Source organism: Humulus lupulus, chromosome 5 (assembly GCF_963169125.1).
Source record: "Humulus lupulus chromosome 5, drHumLupu1.1, whole genome shotgun sequence".
Lineage (NCBI taxonomy): Eukaryota > Viridiplantae > Streptophyta > Magnoliopsida > Rosales > Cannabaceae > Humulus > Humulus lupulus.
In genome coordinates, this window is record NC_084797.1 from 224,362,256 (window position 1) to 224,378,125 (window position 15,870).

General features: G+C 31.9%; 1 pseudogene; it reads left to right on the forward strand.

Moving 5' to 3' along the window:
• The first annotated feature begins 206 nt into the window (after window positions 1-206).
• On the forward strand, window positions 207-12,167 carry LOC133780000 (uncharacterized; annotated as a pseudogene).
• The last annotated feature ends 3,703 nt before the right edge of the window (window positions 12,168-15,870 follow it).

The window sequence follows — 15,870 nt, forward strand, 5'->3', positions numbered from 1 at the left end:
GACGAAATTAATAAATCGTGCATGTGATGCTTATTGGATTGGTCTCCAAAATTTCGTGAGTATGGCGTCACAACACAAAGATTGTGACAGGAGAATAAGATGTCCATGCTTCAAATGCTTGAATCTTAGACTGCAAACCTTGGATGTCATTCAAGCATAAATATTCGATCGGGGTTTCCAATAGAGCTATGAACAATGGATTTACCATGGGGAAAGTCGAGGAAGATGTTGATGATGAAGGGGTGGATGAGAATGAGCCCGTAGATGAGATGCGAGATGTCATTGACGATTTCCTTTTACCGAACAATGCTGAAGAAGCTAACAGTTGAATGGGTTAGTACTATGACGAGTTATTCGACGAGATTGAAGCTGAGTTGTATCTGGGTTGAGATTGGATATCATTACTGAACTTTTTAGCTAAGTTAATGCACTTGAAAGTGAGAGGGAAGATACCGAACAACACATTTGATGAATTGTTGAAGTTATTAAAGTTTGCATTGTTAGGAACAAGTTTCCTAATACGCAGCGGAATGGTGGTATGGTTGGCCCAGTGTACAACAAAATTTTTGTAACATATTTAAACTACCTTTAAATATGCAGATCCATTAATATACATACATTAATCATAAGCAAGATAATAATAGAAATCATACCTCTTGAAGCCTATCAAGTGTCATTGCTATCTTTTCGTATTTAGAACGATCTTCCTATCCAAGCCGCTCCCACGTACTCACACCAAGATCTTCCAAAGCGTTCTCTACACCTCAAGAAATGTGTGGGCACTTAGAGAATGAAGGATAGTTTATTTGTGATTCTACTTGATGTACTCAACTCATGAGATCAAGAGAATAGGCCTGAGAATTGGTTCTTTATTTTCAGGGAGAGAAAACTATCGTTCTATTTTTTACAGAGCGAATGTTCAGACTTGTCTTACAATTTACTTTTTAATTAATTAATTATTCTATTAATGAAAAAATCAAAAAACCAATTTTTTGAATTATCCATTAATTAATTAATTAAATAAAATTGAAAATCCCATCCCTGAAAAATACTGGTCCTACACGCGCACACACAGTCCAGGACTGTGTGTGAACGTGTAGCTTCCTAATTTCTAGGGATATTGGTTTTTCAAATTTTATTTAATTATTTATTCAAATTATTTTGTCAGATAAAATCTAACAACCTGATAACTAATTCAAATTTAAATTCAAATTAATTATCAAATATAATTAATTATTTGAATAAATTTTAATCTTTTAAATTCAAATCAAATTTGAACTTATCAGATCATTATCTCCCACTCAAATAAAGATATTTAATTAATTCTACCAATTAATTAAATCCAAAATTTTCATAAATAAATATTTAATTTATTATAATTTCGAAAATTATAATTAATTAATTATTTAATTAAATTTCGAAAATTAATTTAATTATTTAATATAATTTCGAAAATTATACAATAATTAAATATTAATTAATTTTATTAACTACAACTAATTTGTAATTAATTAATTAATCACTATTATCATATAATTGCATATTTGGCCTGGAGAACAAATTTCTTCTTAAATATGTCTTTAAACTATTTTCCCTTCATATCAACTCTTACCTTGAACAGTGTTGATAGAGCCGCTATGGGGACCTATGAACCTATAATTCCAAGCTCCAATAAATTTGAGATTATTAATTAAATAATCTTAATTTATTAATCTCTTGATTATTCCACTATAAATATGAGACTGCACTCTTGTAATTATAGACATTTCATTTATTGAGTACTTTATATTCATAAAGCGTCCATTGATATAATCATTGCATACAACGTGACCCTCTAATAATGGTTCATAATTAATCAGGAATAAAATTACCGTTTTACCCTTTTAATTATCTCTTGTTTCCTTAAGAACCATTGACTCTACTAGTGAAGGTTAATTCATAACTAAATTATGAATTTGAGCTCAATAACCTTTCATTCCCAAAAGTCAACCCTTAAGAGAACCATCATTCAATCTCTTGCGATAAGGTATAGATTCCATATCTGTATACTATGTCCCCAACCATCTATTTTAATGAGTTCCCAAAACAAAAGTTTCTAGCCTGATCATTTTGACAGACCCTAACAAGTGAATCAAAGAACTCATATAATATAAACAGGAGTTCATAGTAACTTCAGGATTAAGATCTATTTGTATATGATCATCAGTTGATATATTTAATTAATACTTCGAAACAGTATTTAACTAAGTACTAATAAACATATTTGGTCTAGTTCTATATATTCTCTAATATATAAAGCACCTCCACTAAAGTGTCCTACCACACTAGTGATCCGGATCTAGATCACGTGTATTCATAATACTAGTGGACCGTACTTGCAGTAATTAGTCTAAAGATTCCATAACTTTATTTTACTGCGAACTATTCAAGTTCATTTATCTCAAACACAATCCTCCCGTACAAATTACGTGTTTGAGATCACATATACGAACTTAGGAATTTTCCTGATATTTACATAATATTATCATAGAATAATATAGTCCATAAAATATATGCATAACAAATTCAATTTATTTATTTATTTTATAAAACAATGTCTATTACATATGCTTTCAGGGCACATTTCCAACATGCATTTCGTAAGGAAAACAAAATTCCAACATCACATTATGAGGCTGAAAAAACTGAGTAAATTAGGGTTAGGATACCAATCAATACATGTGTGTAGATATGATTGCTGCTTATTTTTTAATGAGCCACTACACCAAATACCCATTTCCATAACACATCAATATAATATTAATAGAAAAGTATTATGGTAGAGTATTATATTGGGAAACTTTTTAGGTAAAAGGGCGGTAATATATTGCATATCCCGCCACTTAGAAATATTTTTTCATTTCTGAGACTTGAGAATCTCGAGACACCCATCTCCTTTCTCTTCCCCATTTTTGAGACCCGAGACACCCATTTCTGAGCTTTCCTTCAACATTTCTGCCCATGTAAATAGCTGGGTAATTTTGGGTAGCCCGCTTAAATGTAAAACCCTTATATTTTTTAGCAAATGTAAAAGGCAAAGTCATTATTTCCTTCTGATTCCTCTATTCTCCGCCGCAAGAGCTGGTCCGAAATGGAGGTTGGAGAAAACACACTGTACCAACTACTTCATAAGCTATAAGGGGTGAAGTCTGAAGAAGCTCTTGACCAATTTATTTCTGCTCTCTGGCAAACCACGAAGACTGGTCTCCGTGGTCACCATGACAAGTCCCATTTCCAGACCCTCCTCAATCTCCCTTCTCGCTCCGACCTCGACCCAATATGGAATGACTTCTCTTTTCTTCTTAAATGGAGTTTTTTTCTTGGTGGGTTTCTGTTGCTTAGTGTTCTTGTGAAGAAAGTTTTGATTTTTGTGGTGCTTGAACAGGTTTTAGCATGCCTTCGTTCGATGATTAGAAAATGCGCCTATGGAAACTTCAGTTGCGATGATCTTCTTAAGCTTGTTCCACCTGATTTGCCTGTTGGTCTTCAGCAAATGCTTTTGATTTTGTTCCAGAAGTATCAGAGTCAGTGGAAAGAGGATGTTTCAAAGGAACAGGTTCATCTCTCTCTCGAATTTCTTGCCTTGAATCAATATCCTTGATAATAGATTTCAGTTTTAATGTAAAAAAATTACAGCCATCTTTAATTTCAGTTGTGGTATTTCTTATGAAGAGTCTAAAATGTGCTCTAACTATCTTTGATAGACAATGCTCTGGTGATTCTCCATGATAAACATCTTATTCCTCTCCTTAGGGTATGATTCTGCTGTCAATTTTATTTTATTTTTGAAGTAATTGATTAGTTATCTCTTCATTTATTTTGGAATCAATCTTAAATGTATCGTTTTCTTGTTAATTTAGCTTATGTTTTTTTTCTTTGTCTAACAATATGCATGTGTTTAAATTTTATGAGTATCAGACAGAAAAGGAAATTTTTGAGTTGGCTCTAGAGGCAGACAACTCAAACACCCATGCCAGATATTGGTTGTCCAGATTGCATATGAAATATCATGTTCTTGGAGCATGTAAAGCAGTGTAAGGAGAATTTTATAATTGGCCCTTTTGTTTATCGGTTTACCTTTTCTGATTTTGGTGATTATCTGTACTCAATTTAAGAGATATCATCACTGTTTTAATGTTTCAAAATTCAACTTTGGAGAAGAAAAATATATGGACTCTCTATCAATAAGATGGTAAAAAGATGATAGTCTAGTTTTGGGTATGTAAGGATCTGGCCATGTTAATTTCTTGACTAGAGATGTAAAAGCTGTTTAAGATAAAATTCAATATTTTGGTGAAGTAGCCCTCTTTATGTTATTAAAAAAAAGAAAATTTTGGAAATAGTTACAGAAATGGTTTCTTTTTCTCTAGAATGTAAAACAGTGAGCACTGGAATATTTTTTTCTCTTTGGCAAACCAGGAAGACTGGAAATAGTTACAGAAATTTTGGGTATGTAAGGATCTAGCCATGCTTGATTTTTTTTTTAAACTTTTTGTAATTGGAATGATGGTGGTAAGTTTAAAGATGCGGCTTGCAAATGATGGAAATTATATAGAACTTAAATGGTTTATAGCTTGGAAACAAAGAGAACAAATTGTTGACTTTCAATTGCCATTTGAGATTTTCGGGGCTGTGCAACAAAAGTGAGCACCATTTTGTTATGACTTTCAATTTTTAGATGCATAAGTCCAAACTTAATCTAATATGTTGAAAAAATAATTTCTTTAAGTTCTTACTAGAAAACTTGATTATGGGATTGGATTCTTAGTTGAGTGACTCATTTAAGTTTGAAACTTTATGAAGTTAAGATTAAGTTTTATTCAACAATGCTTATGGTTTAAGACAATAAAAAAATATGCACTCCATATGTTTGGTGAAATACCTTAGAGACATAATATAGAGTATTGATGTTAATGTTCCACATTAATTCAAAAGTTCAAGTGCTTTTTTCTTTCTTTATTTCTATTATACATACTTTTCTATAGTTTTCTTCATTATAGGCTTATTGTTTACCGAACATTCTTTTTCTTTGCCATTGTTATATAGTGGTATATGTTTCTTTCGTTTATTATTTTATTTGTCATAGAGGCATTGTGTTTTTATTTTTTGGCTTAGTTTCCTATATATCATTTCACTTTTAGCAATTGGTGGAATTACTAGTAGTGAATAGAAGCCTCTCTTGTCTTCGAAGCAGGCAGTCCATCTCGTCTCTAGCTACACAAAAAAGAAATATTGGTTTGTGATTTTTCTCTATAAATATTTGTAATCAATTATGTCTCTTAACATAATATGTTTGTTACAATGCCTCTAAGAAGCTTGTATAAAAAAATATCAAATTTGTTGCTTGTGTTGTGTACCAAAAGTAAAATATTTCTTGCTCAAGATGTGATATTTTTCACCAATGTGTATGTTGTGTATGTGACATCATGAATATTTAACTTGTTGACTTACATTGTTTATGAATATTTTGCTAAATAGGTTTATCAAATTCATAATTAAATTTTCTCAAAGATGTTTGTTTATTTTATTATTGGATTCTATGTTTTTTTTTTTTGGAGATTTTTTGCTTCATTTGTTATGTAACCTAATTATACATATATTTTGAGACATATAGCCATGAATGTAGCATATTAATTTTATTAATAAAACTAGTGCATCATGTATTTTTATGTTGTTGAACAGAACAAGTCTTTGCAAACAACTTAGATTTCAATTTATTTCATTTCATGGTGAAGAGATCCAATTTATATGTAAATACCTCTTGGAGAAGACCTCTTGTATCTTATTATGCCCAGCTCACCCATAAAAACTTGTATAGGATTTATATATTAAGACATGAATTAGTTAGATCTCAAGATATGTCATTCGTAATGTGAAAATTGGACCTTTTATTTGGTTAATGGACTTGACAAATGATTTGTGCTTGTACTTTTTCTTTTTTGATAGAGAATTTGTAGAGAATAATGTCCATAATTTGAAAGCTTATATTTAGTATTATGGTATGTATTTTATAATACTTTTTCGGTCTTCTTGAAAGAAATTTTTCTTGAAGTGGACTATGCTCTGATGTTTTTTGGAACTGTTGGTGCCTGCATCCATGGGGCTACTCTTCCTGTTTTCTTTGTATTGTTTGGTATGGTATTATGGTCTGGTAGGTTGGGCTATGTTGGATTTGTGGGCTGAAAATGAAGTATCAACTATTGGCACCTACCACTTGTTATCATTTGACCCACCTTATGTCGGTGCTTTTATTTTCTTGAAATATCTAAGCCAACACGTGAATGAGGTAAAGACACATTTATATAGAATCTTTTCATTAAGCTGAAAAGTTCAATGTGTTTGTTTACTATGATTACATATTTTGATATATTTCATAAGTTAATTAAAGTATGTGATGATTCTCAATGAATCACTGATAAGTGAATTGGCTATATGGCAGTTTAGTTAGTTATATAAACTAGTTCATATACTGTAAACTTCAGAATAGAAAAGTTCAAAAATTTCTTTACTCTGTCATGATTTTGTGCTTGACTAGTACTAGAGAAGGTGAGGGTTTTAACTGTCCAGAAGCTGTAATAATAATTATTGTCCTTTCTCATTAAACAAACTGAAAAAGGTTGAATAAAACAAAAAAAACATTTATACTCTACTGTCACAAAAATGTACAAGACTATTTCTGGATGATCAAACAGAATTAACTTATATAATCTTTAAGTAAATTGCTAACTCATTAGAAGAGCAAACATTTCTCTGTACTAGCTGGACATGAATCTTAGGTTTGAGACTGAAGCTTTGAAACTCCTTTAGCCAACTATAAATATAATCTCATAGTCAAATACATAAAATACATAAAGTAAAAATCATAAACAAACATGTGTCTAATTTTCTACACGTAATTTTTGAGTTAGGCAAGTCAACCCTGTAAACGACCCATTTATTATACAAGTTAGAAACCTCAACATAAAACTAATTCAACCCCCTTATAATTAAAATCCAAACCGGCAAACTTAATGCAAGTTTCAAGTCGTATTATCATGTTTGACCTATTTTGTCACCTTCAATCTTAACCAAAAAGTGGTCAGAAATAAACTATATCTCAGATAAAGTGTTTTTCCTCTGCCTGTGATATTCTTCTATCTTTCCCTACAATCTCTATTCTGTAACAAAGGAAAACACTTGATACCTATGGGAACCAAGATATAGAAACATTTTAAAGTTAGATTCTTATAGTCTAAAGAAGAAGAAACTAAAGAAAGCATTAATATTCATGTACATAGTCATTTGTTATCATAAGACATTTTACTATCCAAAAAGATAACAACTCAGTAACATGGCCCTAGCCATTTGCAGTCACATATTGGCCTATGGTTTGAATTTGGTCTTCAATTTTAGTGATTCTGTTTTTATATGAGTTGCATGACACAACTTTGTTTCAATGTTTCTGGTTTTAAAGAATTGTCCATCTGAGCATTACACACTCTAATATCAATACCTCATGATTAGCACTATCTGCAACTTTTGAGGCTTAAATTATACTTGAAAGTTACCTTTGTTATATTACAACTTTATTTAACTTTTGAGGCTTAAGTTAAAAAAAATTGATGAGAAATAAAGAGACTCTAGTTTGTTACAAAAGATGATCTATAAAAATAAAGGTCTCTCCCCATCTTTCTGTGCTATTGGGGGCTATTGTTTCTCATCATTTTTCAGTTTCTGGTAGAGGAACTTGAAAGAGGAACTTGAAAAAGAGATAGTTTTTGTTGTGCGAAGTATATCAGGAAGAACACCACAAAACAGAAGCTTTAATCAAGATACAAATTTAAAGACCAAAAAATTTGATCAAATAAATAACAGTAAAACAAAGAATAACAAAATAACTGGAAACAACACACCAGAATTTACTTGGTTCGAACTAGAGCAAAATTGCTACTAGTCTACATCTAAGGGGCAGCCACTATTATAGATTCTATCTTATACAATTCTCTTTACAACCTTTACAACACTCTTGTCTCTGTTCCTCTCAAGATGTTACAATTTTAGAGAATAAAACTTGTTCTTTTTCACGACCAGTGAAAAAACTAAAGTAATACAAACTTATATAGCAAAGTATTACAAGTAAAGAAATAGAACCAACAAACTTAACAGAAACAGTTAAAAGTTAGTTGCTTGGACCAATATAACAAATTCCTCCTTGGTTTAGAAACTAAACTTGAACTAGTGACTGCCCAAATAGCCCCGTAGGGCCTATCCATCTTGTAATTGAATGAGATCCAAGCAGTGATAAAACTTGCTGTCTGGAAGTACAAGCAATAGCAGTTTTAAAACTCTTAGGTTCATCATCAAGGGAGAATCTTTTATCTATGTAAGAAAGAAATCGTCGTTCTCAAATTGATGATTTTGCTATCAGCCTATTATAAACTATATGTGGTGCCCCCTTGCTTCTCTGTCATTTCCTTTCTGTTCCCCTTAATAAACTTTCCTATAAAGTTGATCTCTACCATCAGTTAGATGATGAAGATGAAGAAAGCAGTGCTGAGGAAACTTTGCTAGAGAAGACATTTAATGAACGAAATTCATTAAATGCAGATAATCATAATCACAGAAGATGTTTACCTTTCTAGTTGGTTCATGTTCGAAGCTGCCAGAAAATTGTTATGTTGGTATTGAAATAGCATGTACAATAGTCTATTAATATTTTCAGTTAATTAAGGAAGTGTTATGTGTTACTACGTTTCATCAAGATGCATAACTTAGTATTTATTAATTTATCAGGCAACTCTTCTAGTTATTGTAATAATGTTGGCTTGTGCTGTTATAATCTGGATTGGGATGGGAAAAAAACCCTATTGATTCTACAGTGGTGGCTCGGGCATGCACTATGCACATATCGATACATTTTGTATTTTTCTTTCCTTGGTATTTTAATAGAATGTTGTCTAGATTTTCCTAACTATGAATTGATCTTAGTTTTTCTTTTTATTATGACATGAATACATATGAAATGGTTAATAATTACGCTGAATCTCTTTTTCCTATGCTTCCAACACAGTTACATACCAGGCATTATAGCCAGTATAGCGGAAGGCTCAATCATTTTTATTGTTTCAATTTTTTCTTATAATTGTATGCAAAAATTCCAATTTAGCTTCCAAAAGTAGCGAAAAAAATATATAAATAGCCCCCTTTAATAAAACTATGGCTCCATGCCGGTCCAATACTGTTTATGGTCCATGATTAAGTTATTGCTTTCTAGGCTACTTAGGGATTTCTAGTTGCTTTCACACATTTAAGGATTTTCCAATGGCTTATTTGTGGTACAAAATACACTGTAAACAGGAGATTACTTTTGCAAAGTGTTCAAATCAGATAATTGGCATGTCTAAGATGATAAGTTAAAACTAACTTTTCTTATTTTGTGCTTTCTATGAGTTAAATGAACAATTGTTAGTGATAAATTGCTATAACCTTGATTGCAATATCTTCTGATAGAACAAAGAAGGTTATGATAATTTTACTTCTTCATGGATTAACATATATTGGAGTTGTGACAATAATATTATTGATTTACGCAGGTATATGTAGAGGTTTTTGCAGGAGCAATGCTTTTATTAGCTGGAGCACTAGCTTGTTATGGTAAGCAATTTTTGTTCAAGTTTATCTGCTTTCAATTTTCAGAAGTTCTAGTTATCATCTGTTTTGTTCATTTTCTAGTAATTTTTGTTTCGGTGTAGGAACTAATTAGGTCATTGTTGGTTGCTTTTGCTTGATGGGATGACCCAATACACAATTTTTGTATTATGGTGTCAGAACTTATTACACTTCACAAGATGCTATTGACTTATTTTTAGTTGAATGAAGTAATATAAAGGTTAATACTTAAAAGAACTAGAATTCCACTTGCTTCCATATTTACAAGAATATGCAATTTAAGTATGATGTATTTCATTTACAATAAATAAAATAATAATTTCTGACAGCTATAAAACTATAAAATATGTCAAGCAAAAGTAAAGGATTTGCCCCAAATTTACACGACCTCACATGTAATTTCAAATTCAACACTGATGCTTCCTTGATTTTCTCTATTACATTGAGGCGTTAATATTGACTCAGATTGTTTCAATTGATTCAGAAAGTTTGAGTTACCCATTTTTTCTCAGAAACTGATGGTTTTAATTCCTTCCAAAGAAATCCTAGAGAAAAAAATAAAATCATGATCATTAGAGTCTATTTTTAATGGATTTTGTTATTTGTATTTTTCATCATAAGGTCAAAGTGTTTATATATAATGAACTCTCAAGAGAAGTCATTATTTGGACACTTTTCCATATGTTTGATTTTTCAGAAATTGGAAAAGCACAGGTTGTTTTACACATGTTTTCTTTTACCATTAATGCATGCTAATTATTGTTTGATTATTCTGTTCTGTGGTGCGATGAATACTTTTTACGATCAAAACAAATTACTTGGGTCCTTTATTATTATTATTATTATTTAAGTTATAATTTTTTTTTCTTTCTTTTTTCAAGGAATATTAATTACTATGCCTGAAAATGAGCAAAGTCAGAACTGAAAGAGCTTCTTCAGAGCTTTGGAAGGTACTTTTTTCCAATTCATTCTTAATATGATATTTCCTTCTTTCTTAGCTGCTTTGAGTTTTGCCATCTCTGATGCTAAACATGCTTTACTATTCAACTTTATCTAGATATAAGATTGCTCAAAAGGTTTGTTTTTTGGCATATAAATTGAAAACCTTTTTATGAGCACTTTCCATGTTTTTTTTTTCATGAAAGCTATTAAGTTGTGCTGAATGAATGTAACTCTGGGTTTGCAGGTTACGGGTTTAGCTGTTGTTTGTGTTATATGTTTCACCTCTAATGCTTTTGTGGCTTTGTTAACTGACATTCTTGTAAGTTCCTATCTATAGGGCATGTAATGCCATTCATTTTTCATTCAAACATCTAACTCGGTCTAATAGATCTCTAGCAGTTCATTTCTCGTAATTTTAAAAAAAATTGCAGATGCTTTATCACGGGCATGACCAGGAAGTGAATGGTGGTTGTATATCTCTTCTATTTGTGTATTACTTTGTAGGTAAGTAATGCTAACTAACCCTTCCAGATTCAGTTAATGAGTTGACCTTTATTCAATTGATGGTTTTACATAAACACAAAGTAATTTTGGCAACTATATTCTTCGACTGAGAAGATTCTATACTATCATTCTTCTCTCTACATTAGAATATTTTTATCTCATGTGGTAATGGTTGCATCTTTATAGATGTGACTAGACAAATCCTCAAGTGTTTTGTTAGGACATTTGCTTCATTATTATATTCTCTTGAGATTATCCATTACAAATTTCCTGCTAGAAGTTTGTATCGAAAGAAATTCCCATTTTATATTAAGAACTCTTGACCAACCAAGAGGGTTGCTTCAGGTTTTATTCTCATTTTATTCAAGAAAAAAAAATGTAATGACAAAACATATAGAAACAAATGGAACTTCCAAAACATATAGATTGCCAAGGTTCTATTGTTCGATCTCTCCTTAGCCCCCCTAATGATTACTTGGAGTTAAGCATTGATTAGCAGAGTTAGATGTAAATTTTCTTGTTGATAATAAATAATAGCTCTTACAGGTTGAACATGGTTAAAAGATTGTTCTTCTCTATAGTAAAATGCTCTTGGGAGAATTGGTAAATTGTCTGTTGATTTGTTTTATTCACTTTTGTGTGCTTCTAGGTTCATCAATCCCCTCAGCCTTTTTATTATGGTTAATGAGAGAAGCACCACCATTAATAACAGCTTATGTACAACAAGAATCAGCTACATTAACTTTCGTAAGTGATAGTACAGCAGCAATACCAAATCCTCAGCACAGGACGACTGCGCCAAGTGTGAGAAATCAAGTCTGTATTATTCTCCCTTCATATTCTTCATCTATGTCGTGTATATAGACACTGATAAAGTCAAGTTTTTGGAGTTGTTTATGTATCAAAGTTGAAACTTTGTTAATGATTTTATGAACCATCTTTGAAAAATAAAATTTCATCAGGGTGATAAAGTCAGAGTAGTATAGACTCTACTGTTTGTTGAAGGAATTAACACACTTCTTCAAACTCTCTTTGGAACCAGACTGCCTACTTTTATTGTAGCGTCTTATGCATTCATGGTCCCTATTATATCTATCATTCATGATTCATCATTGGCTAGTATTGAGGAACCTCATATCGTAAGTGCAACCCTTCTATTCTTGAATAAGGCATTTCCTTTTCCTTGATACCACTAAAGCATTCTTTTGTGGTATAACTTCTTTGCTATCTATGTGTTGTAAGGAAACTTACTTTTCTTGTACATTTTTATAGAGATTTCTCAACACCATGAGAGCAGTCCAAGGTGCTTTGATAGTAGCATCAAGCATACAGATTATCCTAGGATACAGTCAAATTTGAGCCATCTGTTCTTTGTAAGATTTATCTATCTTGGAATTAAAGGTAGTTGATTAAGGTATAATGCTGAAACCTGAAAACAACAGTATAATAGCTTGTGATTCTTGCTATTCAAATGGTTCTTTAGAGGGAATAAAAATTGGATGGTTCCTATTCCAAGGGGAAAAACAATGATTACTTTGTTTTTAAGTGTCAAGTGCAGTACCAATCTTTCAAAATCCTAATATTTCTATGCATTTTATGGTATTGAACTTGGTTTGGTCACATTTTTAGTCTTACTGAACCATTTCCTCTAGTTCAAACATGATATGGACTAGTCCTTTATGAATGCTAAATGGACATTTGACCATATGGTCCCCATGCATTTTTCTGTTGAAATATGTTTTACTGTACATTGGCTTTAAGGTCTGTTAACTATTGTTTGCACTTTGGAATTGGCACAAATGGGAATCTTCGATTTTTTATGCTTTGATTATTTAAAAATTTGCCAAGAGTTTCTTTTCTTGATAGGCTTGTTTGATTTTTCTATAAATTTTTTGGTTTACCTTATTCTTTCTATTGATATGTTTTTTTCTTTATGCTCTAGGCGGTGTGTTTTGCTTTAATGGGCATTGAGAGCTCATTTCATGCTCAAGAAACTGCTGTGAGTGGGTAATTGGAGAGTCGAGTGTGGTAAATACTGTTCTTTTCCTGTGTACTGTGTTATGTTTGGGGTCATTTGGGACATGTTACTTTCTGATTCTTTTGAGATCTGCATGTAAAAGCCTCAACTTATCTGTTTGCATACATTTGTTGAAAACATCAGGTTCTAGCCTTCGGGTATTGTGTGACTTCAGGCCATCAACTACAGAGGTTAACATAACAATAAAGCTTTTACTTGTGTTGTTTTTCTCGACAGTGGAGTTTTGTTGTCTTAGTTCACGTTTTGGTGGCATGATAGACATGGAATCTGTCGAGGACATGGCTAATATTTCTAATGTGTCTGGGATTACTACCCATTCTTTGCAACTGTACAGTCATTGCTGACCACTGGACTGTCTCCCTACAATTGTTGTTTATTTCTTTGTGTTGAAAGTAGTAACTTTTAACTATGTTGAATATTCAAGACTCCTTGAATACTTAAAGAACATTTTGTTGTTGATGACAGTGTTGAATGTTTTAAACTAATTTGTGGATTGTTAATACAATGTTGAATGTTCTTACTTTTTGTTATTTGAAAATCAAGTTCATTTGATGATGCTAGTATATATTAGAAAGTTAATTTTAATTATATAAAAAAATTAAAATATAATAGAATAAATTAGTGTTATATAAATAAAATATATAATGAGAATTTAAACTTATCTAAATATTAAAATAATACAAAAATTGTGTTATAATATCTATTACAATAACACTTTTTATGCAAAAAATTGTGTTATACTAAAGTGTAGTATAACAGAAAAAAAGTGTTATACTAAAGTGTAGTATAACACAAATTTATAAGTATTGAAATGTGTTATATAATCGACTATAAATAACATAATTAAACACTTATCTATATATTAAAATAACACAGAAAATGTGTTATCGTTGACAGTATAATAACACATCTGTATAACAATGATAAAGTGTTTTGTAAAGTACCCTGATCTACGATAACATAGTCGGTCTTAACACATCAAAAAGTGTTATGGTATGTTTTGATAGCACATTTTCAGTGTTATTAAAAGCATTTTTTCTTGTAGTGAGCATACATCTAAAGATTCATGTTGGTGTGCGGGAGTAGTAGGTGGATAAATGAGAAGAATAAAGGGGAAAAGGTTCTACATAAGGTGATGCGTTATTTTCTGTTGATTCCTCGATTAAAAAGATTGTATAGTTCAAGGCATACAGAGGAAGAGATGCAATGGCATCATACTGGAAGATCGAAAGAAGAGGGGATGATTCGTCATCCAGTTGATGGGTTAGCATGGAAGGATTTTGACGCCAGACAGCCTAATTTTGTAAGAGATCCTAGAAATGTTCGTCTAGGCTTGGCTGCCGATGAGTTTAATCCATTTGGCAACACGAGTTTATCGTACAATATGTGGCCTGTTGTCTTGACAAACTATAATCTGCCACCTTGGCATTGTATGAAAGACCATTATTTCATGCTGACTTTTCTGATTCCTAGGCCAAAATCACCAGGTAAGGGCATGGATGTATTTTTTAGGCCATTGGTGGGAGAGTTGAAAGAGATGTGGATTAACGGGGTGGAAACTAGGGATGGTAGAAACAACAACATGTTCAAGATGGGTGCGGCCCTTTTGTGGACGGTGAACGATTTTCCTGCTCGAAGTAGTTTGTCTGGATGGAATGGTAAGGGTTACAAGGCTTGTCCTACATGCAACGAAGACACATCCTCTATCCGAGTGATTGGTAAGACATCTTATGTTGGTCATAGACGATTGTTGACTAGTAATCATCGGTGGAGAAAGGATACTCAGTTCGACGGAAAAGATGATAGAAGACGTCCTCCAAGAAAGTTTACTTGTCAAGATATCTTAGATCAATTTATTGCTCTACCACTTCAAGTCTTGGGAACACATGAGAGGTTTGGAGGTTTGAAAAAACAAAAAGAGGTGCGAAGGATAGTAACTAGAGGAAAAAAAGTATATTTTATGAACATGACTACTGGAGTACGAATGAGTTAAAACACAACATAGATGTTATTCATGTTGAGAATAATGTATGTGACAGTGTCCTTAGTACTATCTTGGATAACGATAAGCCCAAAGACACTACAAATGCAAGACATGATCTGAAGAATACGGGAGTTAGGGACGCATTGTGGATATATGAAGATCAGAATAAAAAGTTAATGAAACCACATGTTCCTTACGTGTTGACTCCTGAAGATAGGCGAGAATTTCTTCAATTTCTAAAAGGTGTTAAACTTCCAAATGGATTTTGTTCGAACTTGAAGAAGAAAGTGACTGATAATGACTCAAATATCATTGGGTTGAAGTCACATGACTGTCATGTGATAATGCAACGATTACTTCTAGTGGGTATTCGCAAGTCTCTACAAGAATCTATATCAGGCGCCATAATGGAACTATGCAATTTCTTCAGACAATTATATTCACGGAACTTGAATGTAAATGATATGGAGAAAGCTCAAAGGGAGGTCATTCACATCTTATGCAAAATGGATTTGATTTTTCCTCCAGCTTTTGTTGACATAATGATACATTTGGTCTTGCATTTGCTAGAAAAGGCTTTATTGGGTGGTCCAGTATTTATGAGATGGATGTATCCTTTTGAAAGATACATGAAGAAATTAAAAACTACGTTAGGAATAAAGCTCGTCCTGAAGGGTCCATAGGTGAAGGATATGTGGCAGATGAGGCTTTAACA